The following is a 15,488-nucleotide window of genomic DNA, read 5'->3' on the forward strand; positions in this document are numbered from 1 at the left end:
CTGTATTGTTCAGAATGTTAAAAGAGTCTAAATGAAGCTGCAGTGGTTCAGTGAAGCGCCAACACTCCTAAAACCCTTCTGTCAAGTTCATGTTCCAGAGTAAATGGTTCCAGGTTGGTGGCAACATCTCCAGGTTGGTGGCAACATCTCTAGGTTGGTGATAACATCTCTAGGTTGGTGGCAACATCTCTAGGTTGGTGGCAACATCTCTAGGTTGGTGGCAACATCTCTAGGTTGGTGGCAACATCCCTAGGTTGGTGGCAACATCTCTAGGTTGGTGATAACATCTCCAGGTTGGTGGCAACATCTCTAGGTTGGTGGCAACATCTCTAGGTTGGTGGCAACATCTCCAGGTTGGTGGCAACATCTCTAGGTTGGTGGCAACATCTCTAGGTTGGTGGCAACATCTCTAGGTTGGTGATAACATCTCCAGGTTGGTGGCAACATCTCTAGGTTGGTGGCAACATCTCCAGGTTGGTGATAACATCTCCAGGTTAACCCTAACCCAGGAGTGTTGCAGGAGGCCTCAGGTGTTGCAGGAGGCCTCAGGTGACCATCGGGGGAACGAGTCCTTGTCTCAGAGGTTCAGTGGAAGAAGGAGAAAACATGCAGCTCCAAGTAGAGAAAGATGAATAAAACAAGCTTACCAAGTCCCACAGTACCTTGTTCAGGACGGGGGAAGGAGAGAAGAGCAACCCCACTGAGTAGGACCTCCTGGTAGGACCTCCTGGTAGGACCTCCTGGTAGGACCTCCTGGTAGGACCTCCTGGTAGGACCTCCTGGTAGGACCTCCTGGTAGGACCTCCTAGTAGGCTTGTGGCCGTCAACTGAATGCAGAGACAGAGAAAAGGTACAGCCAGCTTCTTGGAAGTCTCACCTTCCAGGTGAGGCTCCTCCACCTTCGTGAAGGAGCCAGGATGGTAGCCAAGGCTTTCATCATGAAGTGATCAGGTCTTTCAGCTCCCAGACAGGAACGTTTGCTTAAGACACAAGACACCTCAGCAAAGTCCACGACACAAGTCCAGGCAAAAGTCAACAATCAGCAGAAGATGGCAAATCCTGAGCAACCACTGCCCCCCGACCTGGACCGGGTTGGTGACGAAGCAGTGGAGTAGTAACCATGCAGCAATCAGACAAACACCGTCACAACCTGATTTAGGATGGATGATTGAAACTTATGTACCAGCAGCTGAAGTGGACCTGGAGACACCCAGTGGCACCACAGACCCAGGAGAAGGTTCTCCCCTCCATAGAAAATATCCAGCAGTCCCTCACCTCTGTTGGTGAGGTAGGGTTCTGTTCTCATACTGAGCCAAAGGACTCGCTGGTCTGCACTCATGACTTCTGGAGGTTGCAAGCAAATCTCAACTTGTCTTTCTATTGGTTCAACCAGTGGAGTTAAAATGAAGAAGCAACCATTACATTTTATTTTGGCGGAGAAGAGAACATGTAGTCAGTTTAAAGTCATTCCAGGCAGAATTTTTATTCTTGTAGTTCCCGTGGTCACCTAGAACTATGTCCTCACCTTCTGCCTGGAACCGATAGAAAGATCTCTCTGAGTACTGGGAGCTGTGAAGCTGGAGGCTCCTCACCTGTCCTGATCCATCCTGAGGCTCCTCACCTGAGGTTCCTCACCTGAGGCTCCTCACCTGAAGCTCCTCACCTGTCCTGATCCATCCTGAGGCTCCTCACCTGTCCTGAGCCATCCTGAGGCTCCTCACCTGAGGCTCCTCACCTGAAGCTCCTCACCTGTCCTGATCCATCCTGAGGCTCCTCACCTGAGGCTCCTCACCTGTCCTGACCCATCCTGAGGCTCCTCACCTGTCCTGAGCCATCCTGAGGCTCCTCACCTGAGGTTCCTCACCTGAGGCTCCTCACCTGAAGCTCCTCACCTGTCCTGATCCATCCTGAGGCTCCTCACCTGAGGCTCCTCACCTGTCCTGATCCATCCTGAGGCTCCTCACCTGAGGCTCCTCACCTGAGGCTCCTCACCTGTCCTGATCCATCCTGAGGCTCCTCACCTGTCCTGAGCCATCCTGAGGCTCCTCACCTGAGGCTCCTCACCTGAAGCTCCTCACCTGTACTGATCCATCCTGAGGCTCCTCACCTGAGGCTCCTCACCTGTCCTGATCCATCCTGAGGCTCCTCACCTGAGGCTCCTCACCTGAGGCTCCTCACCTGTCCTGATCCATCCTGAGGCTGAGCTCTGACATAGAGTCTCCATTCTGACCATCATCTGGCTGCATTCACTCCTGACCGCCCCCCCCCCCCCCCCCCCCCCACACACACACACACACACCCGCACCTCCAGCTTTGACACACACACACACACACACACACACACACACACACACACACACACACACACACACACACACACACACACACACACACACACACACACACACACAGCCTGCTAAGATGAAAGGAGAAGAGTAGCTCCATTACCTGCATTACAGCAAGTTGCTCAGACCAATTGACAACAACAAAATGCCCCAGAAAAAGCATTTTTTCTCCCCCAGATTTGAGTGCTGTACTTACATCTAACTTCATTTTTATAGACCACAGCCTATTTTCCTCCATCTGGAGTGTGGCAGCCAGGAGGGCATTTGATATCCTCCCAGGCACCATCAAAGTGGACAATATGCTTCTGTGACAGAAGAGCAAATCCATGTTTTCTTGAATCCATCCAGCTTTTGAGAGATTAATTTTGTTATGGAAAGTCTACATTTATGTGGTATCACGGCTGGGTAAGGAGGGATGTGGTGAGAGTAATTACAAAGAATGTGTGGCTGGCGTTCCTGCTTTATGGAGCTGAAGTCACTTAGTTTATGTGTGAAATCCTCCTGCAGGCTGCCTCTTCTGCTTCTGCTGCATCACAAGCCTGTCCTTGTCTTTCTGCCCTCAGCTGCTTCACAGCTTCATGTAACGAGAGACAATTACACTTCATATTTACTGGATTACACTTTTGAGCTGTGTTTCCTAACCTGGGGTCACCCGACTTCACCGAGGGGGGTCTCAAGACTCACAATTTGATCTGCAAATGTCAGAGAAAAGCAGAACAGGTCACTTTGTAGGCGCAGACGCAACGACGCTGGTGAGAGTGGGCGTGTCCAAAAGCCTTTAGCTCCACATCATAGACGGTGTAGTCTGCAGACCTTCTTCCAGGGGCTCTGCAGTATTTCTAAAGGTCTATCCATAGTCCAAAAACAAGGAGAGAGTTTGCTCCCTGACGTCAGCCAGCAGCAGAAATGTGTTTGTTTTAGTCTGGACTCATCGTCCAACAAAAAGCTGCAGGAACTCGGAGGCCACGCCCCCTCATAGTAGCGTTTTCCACTTCCTCCAGCACAGGAGAGGTGGAGAGGTGATGACATCACAGAGAGGGAGGCCGGGTTACAGGTCGAGAGGCGGGGTGATGTGCATGTTGTCCGTCCACACGTCAAAGCCGAAGCGGCGTTTTCGAAAAAAACAGTTTTCAGGCTCTTGAAATTGAATTACGCCTGTGATAAATATTGTAAAACGTGAAACGACAGGATCGTCACCAGACGCCTTGAATAGAGCTTCATGTTGGGCTGCACTCCTGCCATCACCTGGAAAAGGTTCCTGCACTGATCTCACCTGTTCTGTGAACTTTGAAAGTATGGCTTCTGTCTGTGTTTTAGAGATACTATCATGGGTACTTATCTTCTATTGCTTTTATTGTGGCGGGACCTGAGTCCATGCTTCATTCTATCATGGGCAAACATGAATTGGAAGACAACAAACAAACCTTTAAACCTTTTGTGCTCTCCATTATATCATTTAGCATTTTAGCTTCAGAATGACTTGGTGTAAATAACAAAGAGTCTTATTCAACAGTAAAGCTGGTTTGAACAGGAAGTGTCCTCTGAAGCGGCCAGCATGCTCAGATGTCGTTGTTTGTTGTTGCCATGGAAACAGCAGGCCTTACATCCCGTAAAAGATCATTTACCTAAAAAAATATGACTATGATATTCTAATAAGACAACTCACGTTTAAGTATAATCATGGAATCATTATGTTGTTATTATTTAGTACGTTTTTAAATTGACTATATCATGAGGACATGTACTGTCTTATTAACATACTTATAAACAAATAGAAGCAGAAGCTTCATTAATCACTTTTAGAAAGTCAATGTGTTTTGTTGCTGGTTTACTGGAAATGACAGTTAGTTTGAGTTTAGTGGAACTAAATCAACCTCAGGTAGATTCTCTCCAACACATCAATCATCGTTCGAAGCTTTTAGGATTGCTTCTCAAAAAGACTTTCAAAATAAACTGGCTTTGTAAGCTCATAGATTTTCAGTCATTAATAAATATGAGCATATCTAAGCATTTAGAAACATGAACAAACCCGGGCACATTTCTGTTTGTGTGGAACAACTGCTAAAATCATTCCGTGGTACATTAAACTGTAAACATGTTTGTGATGAGAAAAAACACGACTTAAATTAGAAGCATCAGAATTCACTCCTCTGTAAAAGAGACGGATTAAAACATGTCAGTTGGTACATCTGCTCAGTACCACGAACAATGAACAGTGATGTGAGATTATTATTTCTATTTTTCACACAGGGTTTATTAAACACAAAGCCACATGGAGACAGTAGAGTCCACATGTCAGGGAGGAAAGGCCACAAAGAGCAGCGCTGCCTGAGGCCCCACATCACTGTGTTACTCTTTGTTCTGCAGAATAAAAAGGAAATCCACAGGTCTGACACACACAAGCAAAAGTTTCCAGTGTGGGCCAACTTATATGGACTTTAAAGCCCCCTGCTGTCACTCCTGATTAGCTCTAACGATGGGCCCATTTTGACACTTCAGAATCAAGTCCTGGCAAATAGCCCTGGGAAGAGGAGCCACATGCTACGAGATGGCTTTTCCCTGATACAATTTGTGGCTGCAAATTACAAAACAGAGGCAAAAATAATGTGTAAAGTCAAGTTTGGTGAGGGAGAAAATGGAAAAATTTAGGGCTGTGTGCCACTCTAATGGATATCCTTGTGGCTGGGAGAAAATGGGACTCAATAATGTGTCCTTAATGTCTGGCAGCGCTGTTTCAGGGAACGTATCAGAAGAAATGTCCCCTGCCATTTCTGCAAGCAATCACTTAATGGGACGGGCAAATCTCAACAAAATGGATGCACTGATCTATTTCTTGGCTTGACAGATGGAGTGAATGTTCGGCTCCTGCAAGACAAAAAAAGAAAAAGGTAGGAGGCGAAGAAAAGAGCAGAGATAAAAACAAGCCTTTCATGATTCATTCAGCCGTGCAGCATGCCTGCCATGTTTGTGTGTGGCTTAAGTGCAGACACTGACAGGAATTTCAATTATTTCATTAGAGGGAGAAAATGAAAAGACTTAAGTGTTGTGATTTCTGCAGTCTTTCATAGATCAATCTAATGTGCGCTCACATTGGAAATCAACCAAGATGGAAGAGGGGCAAGTGAAGTAGCGTCTTCCTAAATCACGCAATTAAAATGGTAAATTAGTTTCTTGATATATTCATTTAAGTGGTTAAGTGGAAAGGTTTCTCTCCCCGTCCACACGGCTGTCTCCCGGGTGGGTGTGGAGAGGCTCCGCCATCCACATGCTCTTATGATTAGAGACGCCGTTCATTTGCTGAGAAAACGCTGAAAGCACTTGCTGCACAAATTAGCCATTTGAACGCTTGAAAATTCAATTCCGAGGAGTTGATTTAAGCATTTAGGCAAAGCGTGGCTGGAACGTAAAGATTCAGAAGCATTTTTCCCGCTAATGTCAATAACTTTCAGGGGCCATTACAGGGTTCTGTGGCCTTGTGCCTTGTGAACAGCACAGCTGGAAAATACCAGTTGTTTTCTCTCCTTTTGGCTCATTTCCATCACCTTTGCACTTGTGCTCTTACATAATCTATAGCTTTGTTCCATTAGCGGCGGGACGGATCGAAGACTGTGGCTCAGCGAGGTGGAGGACATTCATCTGAGACGGACTGAATGTGGAGAAATGAGCAGGTTGTTTATCGAGTGTCTGCAGTCTGATCTGTTCCACACCGAACCTGCGACAGAAGAACGATGAGGATCTGAGAATATCATCCTGACACACCACGGAAATGTTCTCATGCTGATAAAAACGTTCTGTTCTGCAAAGAGATGAGAAGAACTGTGGTTGTTATGATGAAGTGTTGAGATGAATTCCAGCGAATCCTCAGAATCGTCTGACAGCTTGAAGTCCTCGTATTTCCTTTGTGCTCCTTGTTTCTGTTTCTAAAAGCGGTAAAGAGACTCCTCAGTGGACGTGTGTTCAAGGACAAAGACAATTCTCTCCACCGTTCGTCTCCGTTACAAATCTGCTGAACTGAAGTGCGACAGCAGCGACAGCAGCGACAGCAGGTCCTCGCTGGAAAAGCCCTCCTGCATGTCAGCTTTTTATTTCCACTGCTTTCCCATGTGAGGATCCTGCTGGTTCTGACTCCGTCTCAGGAACGCTCCGGAGGCTTTTAACCTGCAGGAACGTCCACCTGGCCCTGGTCCTTCAGTCTCTCTGATCAGAGCGCAGATCCTCGCTGTCGTCGTCGGGATGTGAAGCTCAAGACTCTGAATCACAGTGTTTGTTTTGATTAGTTCTAAATTTATGACTTAACGGAATATCAAGCACTCGCAAAATGGTTATTGTTTTAATCCAACGGCAAAGAAAAGTCCGATTTCTCAGGTTTTCTGTGAGATCTTGTATTTTTGCACAGGAAGAACATGCAAACTGCACCGGAGGCCTGGAATCGACCCGGGACACCGTCAGGCGAGCCACTACACCGCCACATGAAACTGTTTGGGTTAGTTATGTTAAGTCTTAATTCAAAGTGTTTCTTTGGCTATTTAATTGATTTACATTTCTATGGACTCTCTATGTCCTCGTGATGAATTCTCCTGCGGCGTCGGCCAGGACCTCCCTCTCATGTTCTCCGTCTGTTTCCTACGTTTCAGATGAGAAGCAGGATTCGTTTTCACTGAAGCTTCCATGTTGTGTTTGTCTGCTCTGTGAGGAGAAGGAAGCAACACGAGGACCAAAGAGCAGGAAGTGGTTGGAGCTCGCAGAGTCGCTTCATCACACTGAGGAGGGATTTATGAAACCATGAAACCTTTAGCAACATTAATCTGAGCAGAAAAACTCACTTTTCTTTTTGTTTTTCTGCACATTTGGACAAATCCAGTGTTTTCTGTTCATTTCTATTCATTTATTTATTTTACTCAATTTAAATATAAAATAGTGCAAACAGAGGGCATCCTGCATTTCTTGGAATAAAATGATCATACTTAATTTTCTTTGTGAATTTGGTCAAATCCTAAAACAGGTTTAATTGAGCTTGTTTGTAGATTATTATCAAGGTTTGATTCATCTGAGCCGCTGCAGGTACGAACATCAATTAATGAAGCTGAAAGTAAAAACCTGTCTGGAGGAAAAGCAGCTTAAGGAAGCAGAAAGCTCCTGAAGACTTCCTGTTTGCATCAGGCTTGTTATGATGAAGGAGGCGTCTTGTATCTTTAAACCATCTTCCCTTCAGTCCTGCCTCCTTTTGTTCCGGCTGCTCCTCGTCTGCCTTCTTTAGGAAAACAAGCATTAGAGAGCGATTCCCTCTGGATGGTGACCTGATGGAGTCGGAGACAACTCCAGTGTTGTGCGCTGCCAAACGCACAATAGCTTGTGAAAACAGAATGCATTCAGGACCAGATCCACCAACAAGCAGGTCAAGCCTTTTCAGTGTTGTGGAGAGAGGCGTCAGAAGGCAGCTCAAAGGCCACGGCGGCCCCCCGCGGAGCTGACATTCTCATCGTGCCTTGCCCATTAATTCTGTCATTGTTGCTGCCTCGGCCTCCCGGAGTCCTATCAAAGACTCAATAAGCACTGCTTAACCAAAGTCCATTGCCAATTCCCCTGCCGCCCTCTCCCTCCCCCCCCTCCTCTTCCTCCTCTTCCTCCTCTCCCCGTCACTCCTGCTCTGCTACAAACCATCTGACAGCATGCGGCTGAGCGGAGCTGTTGCCTTTCACCTCGACGTGGACGGCCTGAAAAGCCCATTATTACCCTGTAATTGTGGGAGTCAGACCCAATTAAGCAAATCTGTATGGGGGCAGATGCCACCCAGTCACCCCCCCCCCCCACCACCACCACACACACACACACACACACACACGCACACACACACACACACACACACACACACGGTTGCTGTATCTTCACTGGGGTTGATCCTAGGTGAGGTCTGAACCGGCGGCCCCCCGGACCCCCCGCTGAGAGCGACATGTTCTTAATTGAGTTCTCGCTGGTCATTTACTCCTCCAGGTGAGCGAGAAGAAAGAGAGGAAAGTGCTGCTGGTCTGCAGAGGCCATGGGAAGAGGAAGCGCCACGCCGCTGCTGTCGGCCGCAGGAGGAAAAAGAGGCAAGCAAAAGCCATTTAATCCATGGGGAGGGCGACAGCCAGCGAGGGCTTAGGCCTGCTCGGCTGCAGCGGCGGGGATCCATTCAGCCCCGGTACACCCCCCAACCCCCCCCCGGCCTCGACACTTCCTGTCTCAGAGAGCGGCTCCGAGCTCGGGCGAGGAGAACTAAGGCAATGTTCACGGTTCACGCTCACATGGACAAATCACAAAATACACCTCAGTGTCTGCTCTTTTTCACCCTCACCTCTTTAATGTTTCAAGAGAGCAGCTTGTGAAAAACACCAGTGAGTCCGAGAAAGAACCACAAACGTTCCACAGGAAAAAACACCTTAAACATTAAAAAACACCTTAAACACAAAAAAACACCTTAAACACTAAAAAACACCTTAAACACTAAAAAAAACCTTAAACATTAAAAAACACCTTAAACATTCAGCTCCACTCTTCCTGCAGACGTTCCACTCTTCATGGAGACGTTCCACTGTTCATGCAGACGTTCCACTCTTCATGCAGACGTTCCACTCTTCATGCAGACGTTCCACTCTTCATGCAGACGTTCCACTCTTCCTGCAGACGTTCCACTCTTCATGCAGACGTTCCACTGTTCATGCAGACGTTCCACTCTTCATGGAGACGTTCCACTCTTCATGGAGACGTTCCACTCTTCATGGAGACGTTCCACTCTTCATGGAGCCGGTACGTTTTGAGTCTGATAAGTTATACTTTTGTCTCTCTGTGGTTTGAGTTTGGCTCAGAACCTTCAGGATCTCTGGTGGTAAAATGTCAGCAGGCAGTCAAACTGCTAAAGAACTTTGACATTTAAAGCTCATTGATGAAACATGAAAGTGTTTAAAAAGCTTTAAAATGTAATAAATTGAAGATTGTAAAGCAGAAATGTTCTCTGCAAAAATTAGGACAGAAATGAAAATGAAAAGGTTTGAATGTTTATTTCTATTTTTATGATTCAATGTGAATTCTGCTGAACGAGTAAAATCATCTTTTTTAAAACTTCTTGTTTTTGCATTTAGAACTCAGACTTTTTGTTCAGCCAGCATTCATTTTCTTTTCTGTTTTAACCATTAAATAAACCTTTAAATACTCGATGTTGATGTTATTTTAGTTCAATTCAGTCATTTCTGTTTTTCATCTAGTGTTGTTTCTTATCCTTTAAAATATCATCTTATTTTTAGTTGTTATTTATATTCCTCATTGTTTTCTTCTATTTATCTTCACAAATTGTGCCCCAAGAGTTTGTTAATAAATGTTGGTAACTGGTGAAAATTGATCAAATAATGAGTATTTCTGTTTCTATTTCTATAAATACTTTAGAAGACACAGCACAGAAACAATGACAAACAAACAATGATCTATTAGAATAGATCAATAATCTATATCTATATTAACACACACAAATATATAAAGATAAAATATATAATATGTACTTATTGACCATCAATCATTTTCTACATATTTTTAATTTTAAAACACGTTAATACTATTATTCCTTTAAGACTTTTAGAATAAAATGTGACGGTCCTTTGTTTGTTCCTGACAAACACAAACTACTTTAACTTTCTAGTTCTGCGGCTAAAATGTCAGGAAAATGGAAAGAAAACATATTTGCAGTGAAAAGTTGAGGCAGAAATTAAGACGTTTTGACGGGAGAGTGTGAAGAGTTGGACTGGTCCCTCAGTCAGGATGTCCACTTGCTCAAAACAAAGAGTTCATGTAATGACCAGGGTCTCTGGGACTCCGCCTCCTCTGGGACTCTGCCCCCCGGGACTCGTTCTCCAGGACTCCGCCTCCTCCGGGACTCTGCTTCCTCTGGGACTCGTTCTCCAGGACTCCGCCTCCTCCAGAACTCCACCCCCTCCGGGACTCTGCTTCCTCTGGGACTCTGCCACCGAGACTCCGCCTCCTCCGGGACTCCGCCTCCTCCGGGACTCCGCCTCCTCCGGGACTCGTTCTCCATGACTCCGCCTCCTCCGGGACTCCACCCCCTCCGGGACTCTGCTTCCTCTGGGACTCTGCCACCGAGACTCCGCCTCCTCCGGGACTCGTTCTCCAGGACTCCGCCTCCTCCAGAACTCCACCTCCTCCGGGACTCTGCTTCCTCTGGGACTCTGCCACCGAGACTCTGCCTCCACCGGGACTCCGCCTCCTCCGGGACTCGTTCTCCATGACTCCGCCTCCTCCGGGACTCCGCCTCCTCCGGGACTCGTTCTCCATGACTCCGCCTCCTCCGGGACTCCGCCTCCTCCGGGACTCCGCCTCCTCCGGGACTCTGCCACCGGGACTCCGCCTCCTCCGGGACTCGTTCTCCGGGACTCCGCCTCCTCCGGGACTCTGCTTCCTCCGGGACTCTGCTTCCTCCGGGACTCCGCCTCCTCTGGGACTTGTTCTCCGGGACTCCGCCTCCTCTGGGACTTGTTCTCCGGGACTCCGCCTCCTTCGGGACTCTGCTTCCTCCGAGGATCACATGAATACAGGCGCTCATCCAGTTGATGTCAGTGTGTCTGATCTCCGCCTCTTTCACTCCCTCCTGTGGCGGGGTCACCACGGGTCAGAGGACACACACTGCTAACAGGCTGCATGTGTTCCTGACACACACACACACACACACACACACACACACACACACACACACACACACACACACACACACACACACACACACACACACACACACACACACACACACACACACCATGATGAATGAAGTCAATAACTGGGGTCAGACTGTTTGGTGCAGCAGCTTCAGGACGTTTGAGATCACAGTGCTTAAAGTAATCTCTGAGTGTCTAGTGTAATCTAAGTGTGTAGTGTAATCTAAGTGTGTAGTGTAATCTCTGAGTGTGTAGTGTAATCTCTAAGTGTGTAGTGTAATCTCTGAGTGTGTAGTGTAATCTCTAAGTGTGTAGTGTAATCTAAGTGTGTAGTGTAATCTCTGAGTGTGTAGTGTAATCTCTAAGTGTGTAGTGTAATCTCTAAGTGTGTAGTGTAATCTAAGTGTGTAGTGTAATCTCTGAGTGTGTAGTGTAATCTCTAAGTGTGTAGTGTAATCTCTAAGTGTGTAGTGTAATCTCTGAGTGTGTAGTGTAATCTCTAAGTGTGTAGTGTAATCTGAGTGTGTAGTGTAATCTGAGTGTGTAGTGTAATCTCTGAAGGTGTAGTGTAATCTGAGTGTGTAGTGTAATCTCTGAAGGTGTAGTGTAATCTCTCAGCATGTAGTGTAATCCCTTGTTGACCAGCTGCGCATCCTGTTTACTCTGTAACACTCCTTCACTGTGGCCTGACCTGCGTTCTCCAGACATTTTAATCAGGGTTCCAGGTAATTGGCCGCCTGGTTTCCATTTGTAAATAGCCAATTAATGCACCTTTAGATGTCTTGAATCTCTCCCATGGCTGCCACCTCTGTTCGTCGGGGCCATAATGGCACTGAAGGAACAAATGCAGCACTTGGAGGCTGAATTGAAGAGGCCAGCAGTCAGTAATTAAGCAGTTCATAAGGCAATCTTATTAATTATCCCCTTCATTGGCAGCTACATTCTCTGGACGTCCTGATTACATGCTTATTGACTCTGACTCCTATGATGAAATGTTCCCCGCTCCACTTCCTAATGGAGTCTAAAAGAGGAGTCATTTACAAATGGCTTTATTAAGCAGAGGGCCCACATGGACCTTTAAAATGTTACTTGAAAATGCAATTTCACCTGACGTCTGCAGGAGGCTTTCACGCACTTAAGCAGAGGTCATACAAATAGCGATGTAATTAGCACTCTCCCTTTTTACAGCGTGTGCTTCATTTGTAAAGTGTTACACACCTTTTCTCCAGCATTCAGTGCTAATCATTCATTTGTGGGGAAATTGCAGGCTTACAGAAGACAAAATGTGATTCTGGCTGCCCGCTGCTGCAGACTTCTTCTGAGCTGATTGGTGAGACATGCACATCGAGAGCTGAAAGCTTTGTGTTAACCTGCTGCCTCTTCACTTCCACAGGTCAAGCAACACTTTAAGAGTCACATGTGTGATTTATAACCTGATTTATGGAGAAAGTTGCTTGTAATTTGGATCATTCTGAGGCTGACAGGAAGGAAAACGGCTCCTTTTTCTTTGACAGTAAAGATGCGTGTCGCTGAGAACAAACAAACATGAAATCCGCTGAATACAAACCTGAAACACGCGGAACCCGGAGAATCTTTTAAATACGAGGAAATGCTGAAATGTGCCAAACCTCCTCAAAGCCGATCCCGGCTCCCGTCGAGCCTCCCAGCATGACTCTAAATGCAGATAAGGAAGAAATGGAAAATGGAGGCCAAATTGACCCTTTCACAGCGTGTTAAGTCAGTTTGTATGGGTACCTGCAGGGGCTGTACCCCTCCCATCAATAAAATAATTTAAGAACACATTATACTCCTTTAAAAGGGCCCATTTGTCAGACCAGGTGACTCTTAAAAGACCCTGCGGATTACAGACGCCCTGCGTCAGGTACTTTTAATTCAGCCACGATCGATGGGACTTAGGCCGCCGTTGTGTCGGGAGTGAATATTAAAAAAAGGGTGTTTCAGTTAAAATGTCTCCTGTGCATAAAGTCAATAAAAAAGGATGGGGGGTAGTGAGAGGTGGAAGCCGTGCGCTCAGGGCTGCAGGTCTGTGAGCGAATAATCAGAATAATAAAGTGAGAATAATGTCAACCAAAGTACAAAATGACAACTGTTTCCATGATATTGTGTCGGCGCTGCGACGCCAGACCCCCACCAGCTGCTTCTAATCACAGCCTTTCTCTCTTTTTGTCCACAAAGAAAGAAAATTCTCCACTTTAACATGTCGGATGTGAATCAGACCAAAGTCATTTTTTTACTCAAATTCTGCTTTCAGTCACAGCAAAGAGGCGCTTTGCAGGAACTACCTGTCAGTGTACACAGATAATAAACTACAGCAGTACTTTGATTTCTGTACCTTCATGACTGAAGGAGACTCGTTTTAACATTTTATAGGAGATAAAGTTCAGCTCCTGAAAAACACATTTCACCTGTGGGATGTTTACAACACAACTAGAGACGGCTGTCCTTTACTATATTTACCTCAAGATGAGTTTATCAATTAAAATCAATTAAAGAATTTCACCTTCCATAACTATTTCATTCAGGCTCGGTGTAAAGGACTGGTGACACGGGCATTAAAGTGTGAGCAACATGTAGAATCTGTGTTCTTGTTTTTCAAACTAAAAGGTTCAATAACAAAAGCTTGACGATCGACATTTATTTTTTAAGTTGATCCATTTTAGCTGTTATGCCCTATTTAGTGATATAACCTACTTTTACTGTTTTCCTCTTTCTTATTTTAGTAGTTTGAGTAGATTCACATTTTAAGGATGTTACCAGTTTTGCCGGTTCATCAGTTGTTTAGTCGTCAGTTTCATATCAAACATCTGAAGAGTTTTTCCTTTGATTGGATTATTCAGGTTTTCTCTCTGAGAGCTTAGAATCTTAATATTTATCAGCAGATTTCTGTTGTTGTTTTTAATGGAACTGATTTGTGTACTGGACAGTTTCCCTGTGTGCTGGAGCCTCACCGCTCACACACCCTGGAGTAACCAGTAACTCTAACCTGGCTCAGGTGGACCAGCACACCTTGATCCAGAGGAAGGAAAAGGCAGGAATGTCTGGATTTGTTTTTTTCTGAAGAAACGGAGCATTATTGATTCATTTCAATGGTATTCCTGTGTGTGTGTGTGTGTGTGTGTGTGTGTGTGTGTGTGTGTGTGTGTGTGTGTGTGTGTGTGTGTGTGTGTGTGTGTGTGTGTGTGTGTGTGTGTGTGTGTGTGTTCATATACAGCACATACATAACTATGGATGATTGTAATCCATTATATAGTAGTATACAGTTTAAACAATAATTCTTCATAGTTATATTACAAAGTAAACGTGTTAATATGAATATATATATTTTATAAAAGAGTTAAAAAGGAGGGAACAAAGAAGTGCAGACTTCTTTAGTTTTATTAAATGGAACATTTCTTTTTTTAATCATATTTTTGTTCTATACTGTTTGGAACATAATAAAATATATGAATTATTTAAAAGAAATCCCACAAGGCGTTAAAAAGGTGTGACTGTGGTAGAAAGAGTTTGACTGAACAAAATGTCCGTCAGAAGGAATCGTGAGTGTAAATCTTAAAAAGGTGCCCGGCCTGTATGAGTCCATAGGAATGTTATAGGAATGTATGTTTTAATGTGCTGAGGGTGTGTGTGTGTGTGTGTGTGTGTGTGTGTGTGTGTGTGTGTGTGTGTGTGTGTGTGTCTGTGTGTGAGAGAGAGAGAGAGAGAGAGAGAGAGAGAGAGAGACCACAGCACAGCTCCTCCAGCTGCTGGAGTCTGGAAATGAATATTTCATCATTGTGTGTTTTGCCGTTCCACCCGAAGCCTCCAGACGTCCTCCGGATGATTCCAGCTTCGTCGTGCACGTGAGCCGGGGAGTCACCTCGCACTGTGTGTGGGCGTGCACGGCTGGCGGGAGAAGCAGTGATTGGGCATGTTAGTGAGTGTGTTGGGGCTAATCAGACAGAGGGGCCACTGTAATGGACAGAATGTGGGCAGAATCACAGCTACACCCGCCACAGCAGGGAGCGGGTAATGCTACTAATTTCTCCACTGTCTCAGCCACCGCACAGACGGAAATGGGGTCAACAAAGGTGCAGGCGCCTTCAAATGAGCAGCTGTTGCCTTTCTCCGAGTAGAGCTGCAAAGAGGAGATTCTTAGCAAAGCCCCCCATCTGCTTTTTTGTGTAAACGCAGAAGAATGTATGTACAAATTAGGGGCAGGACCTGTGCATATTACTTTCCTTCTTCATCTCAGAGTCCTGCCTGCCAGTGCTGGCACACGGTGAGAACACTGAGTGCGGCGGTGTGATGAAATGTGCATCGGGTTACTTTATTGGCCGAGGGTTGTGCGTTTGTTGTGATGGAGAAACAATTGGTTATTATAAAAACGCCTCTCGTAGGGAAATAAGACGGCAGCGTGTGCACTGTGGAGGCTGCAGGTAGCTGTGTG

The sequence above is a fragment of the Lipophrys pholis genome, assembly GCF_963383615.2.
Source record: "Lipophrys pholis genome assembly, chromosome: 16".
Lineage (NCBI taxonomy): Eukaryota > Metazoa > Chordata > Actinopteri > Blenniiformes > Blenniidae > Lipophrys > Lipophrys pholis.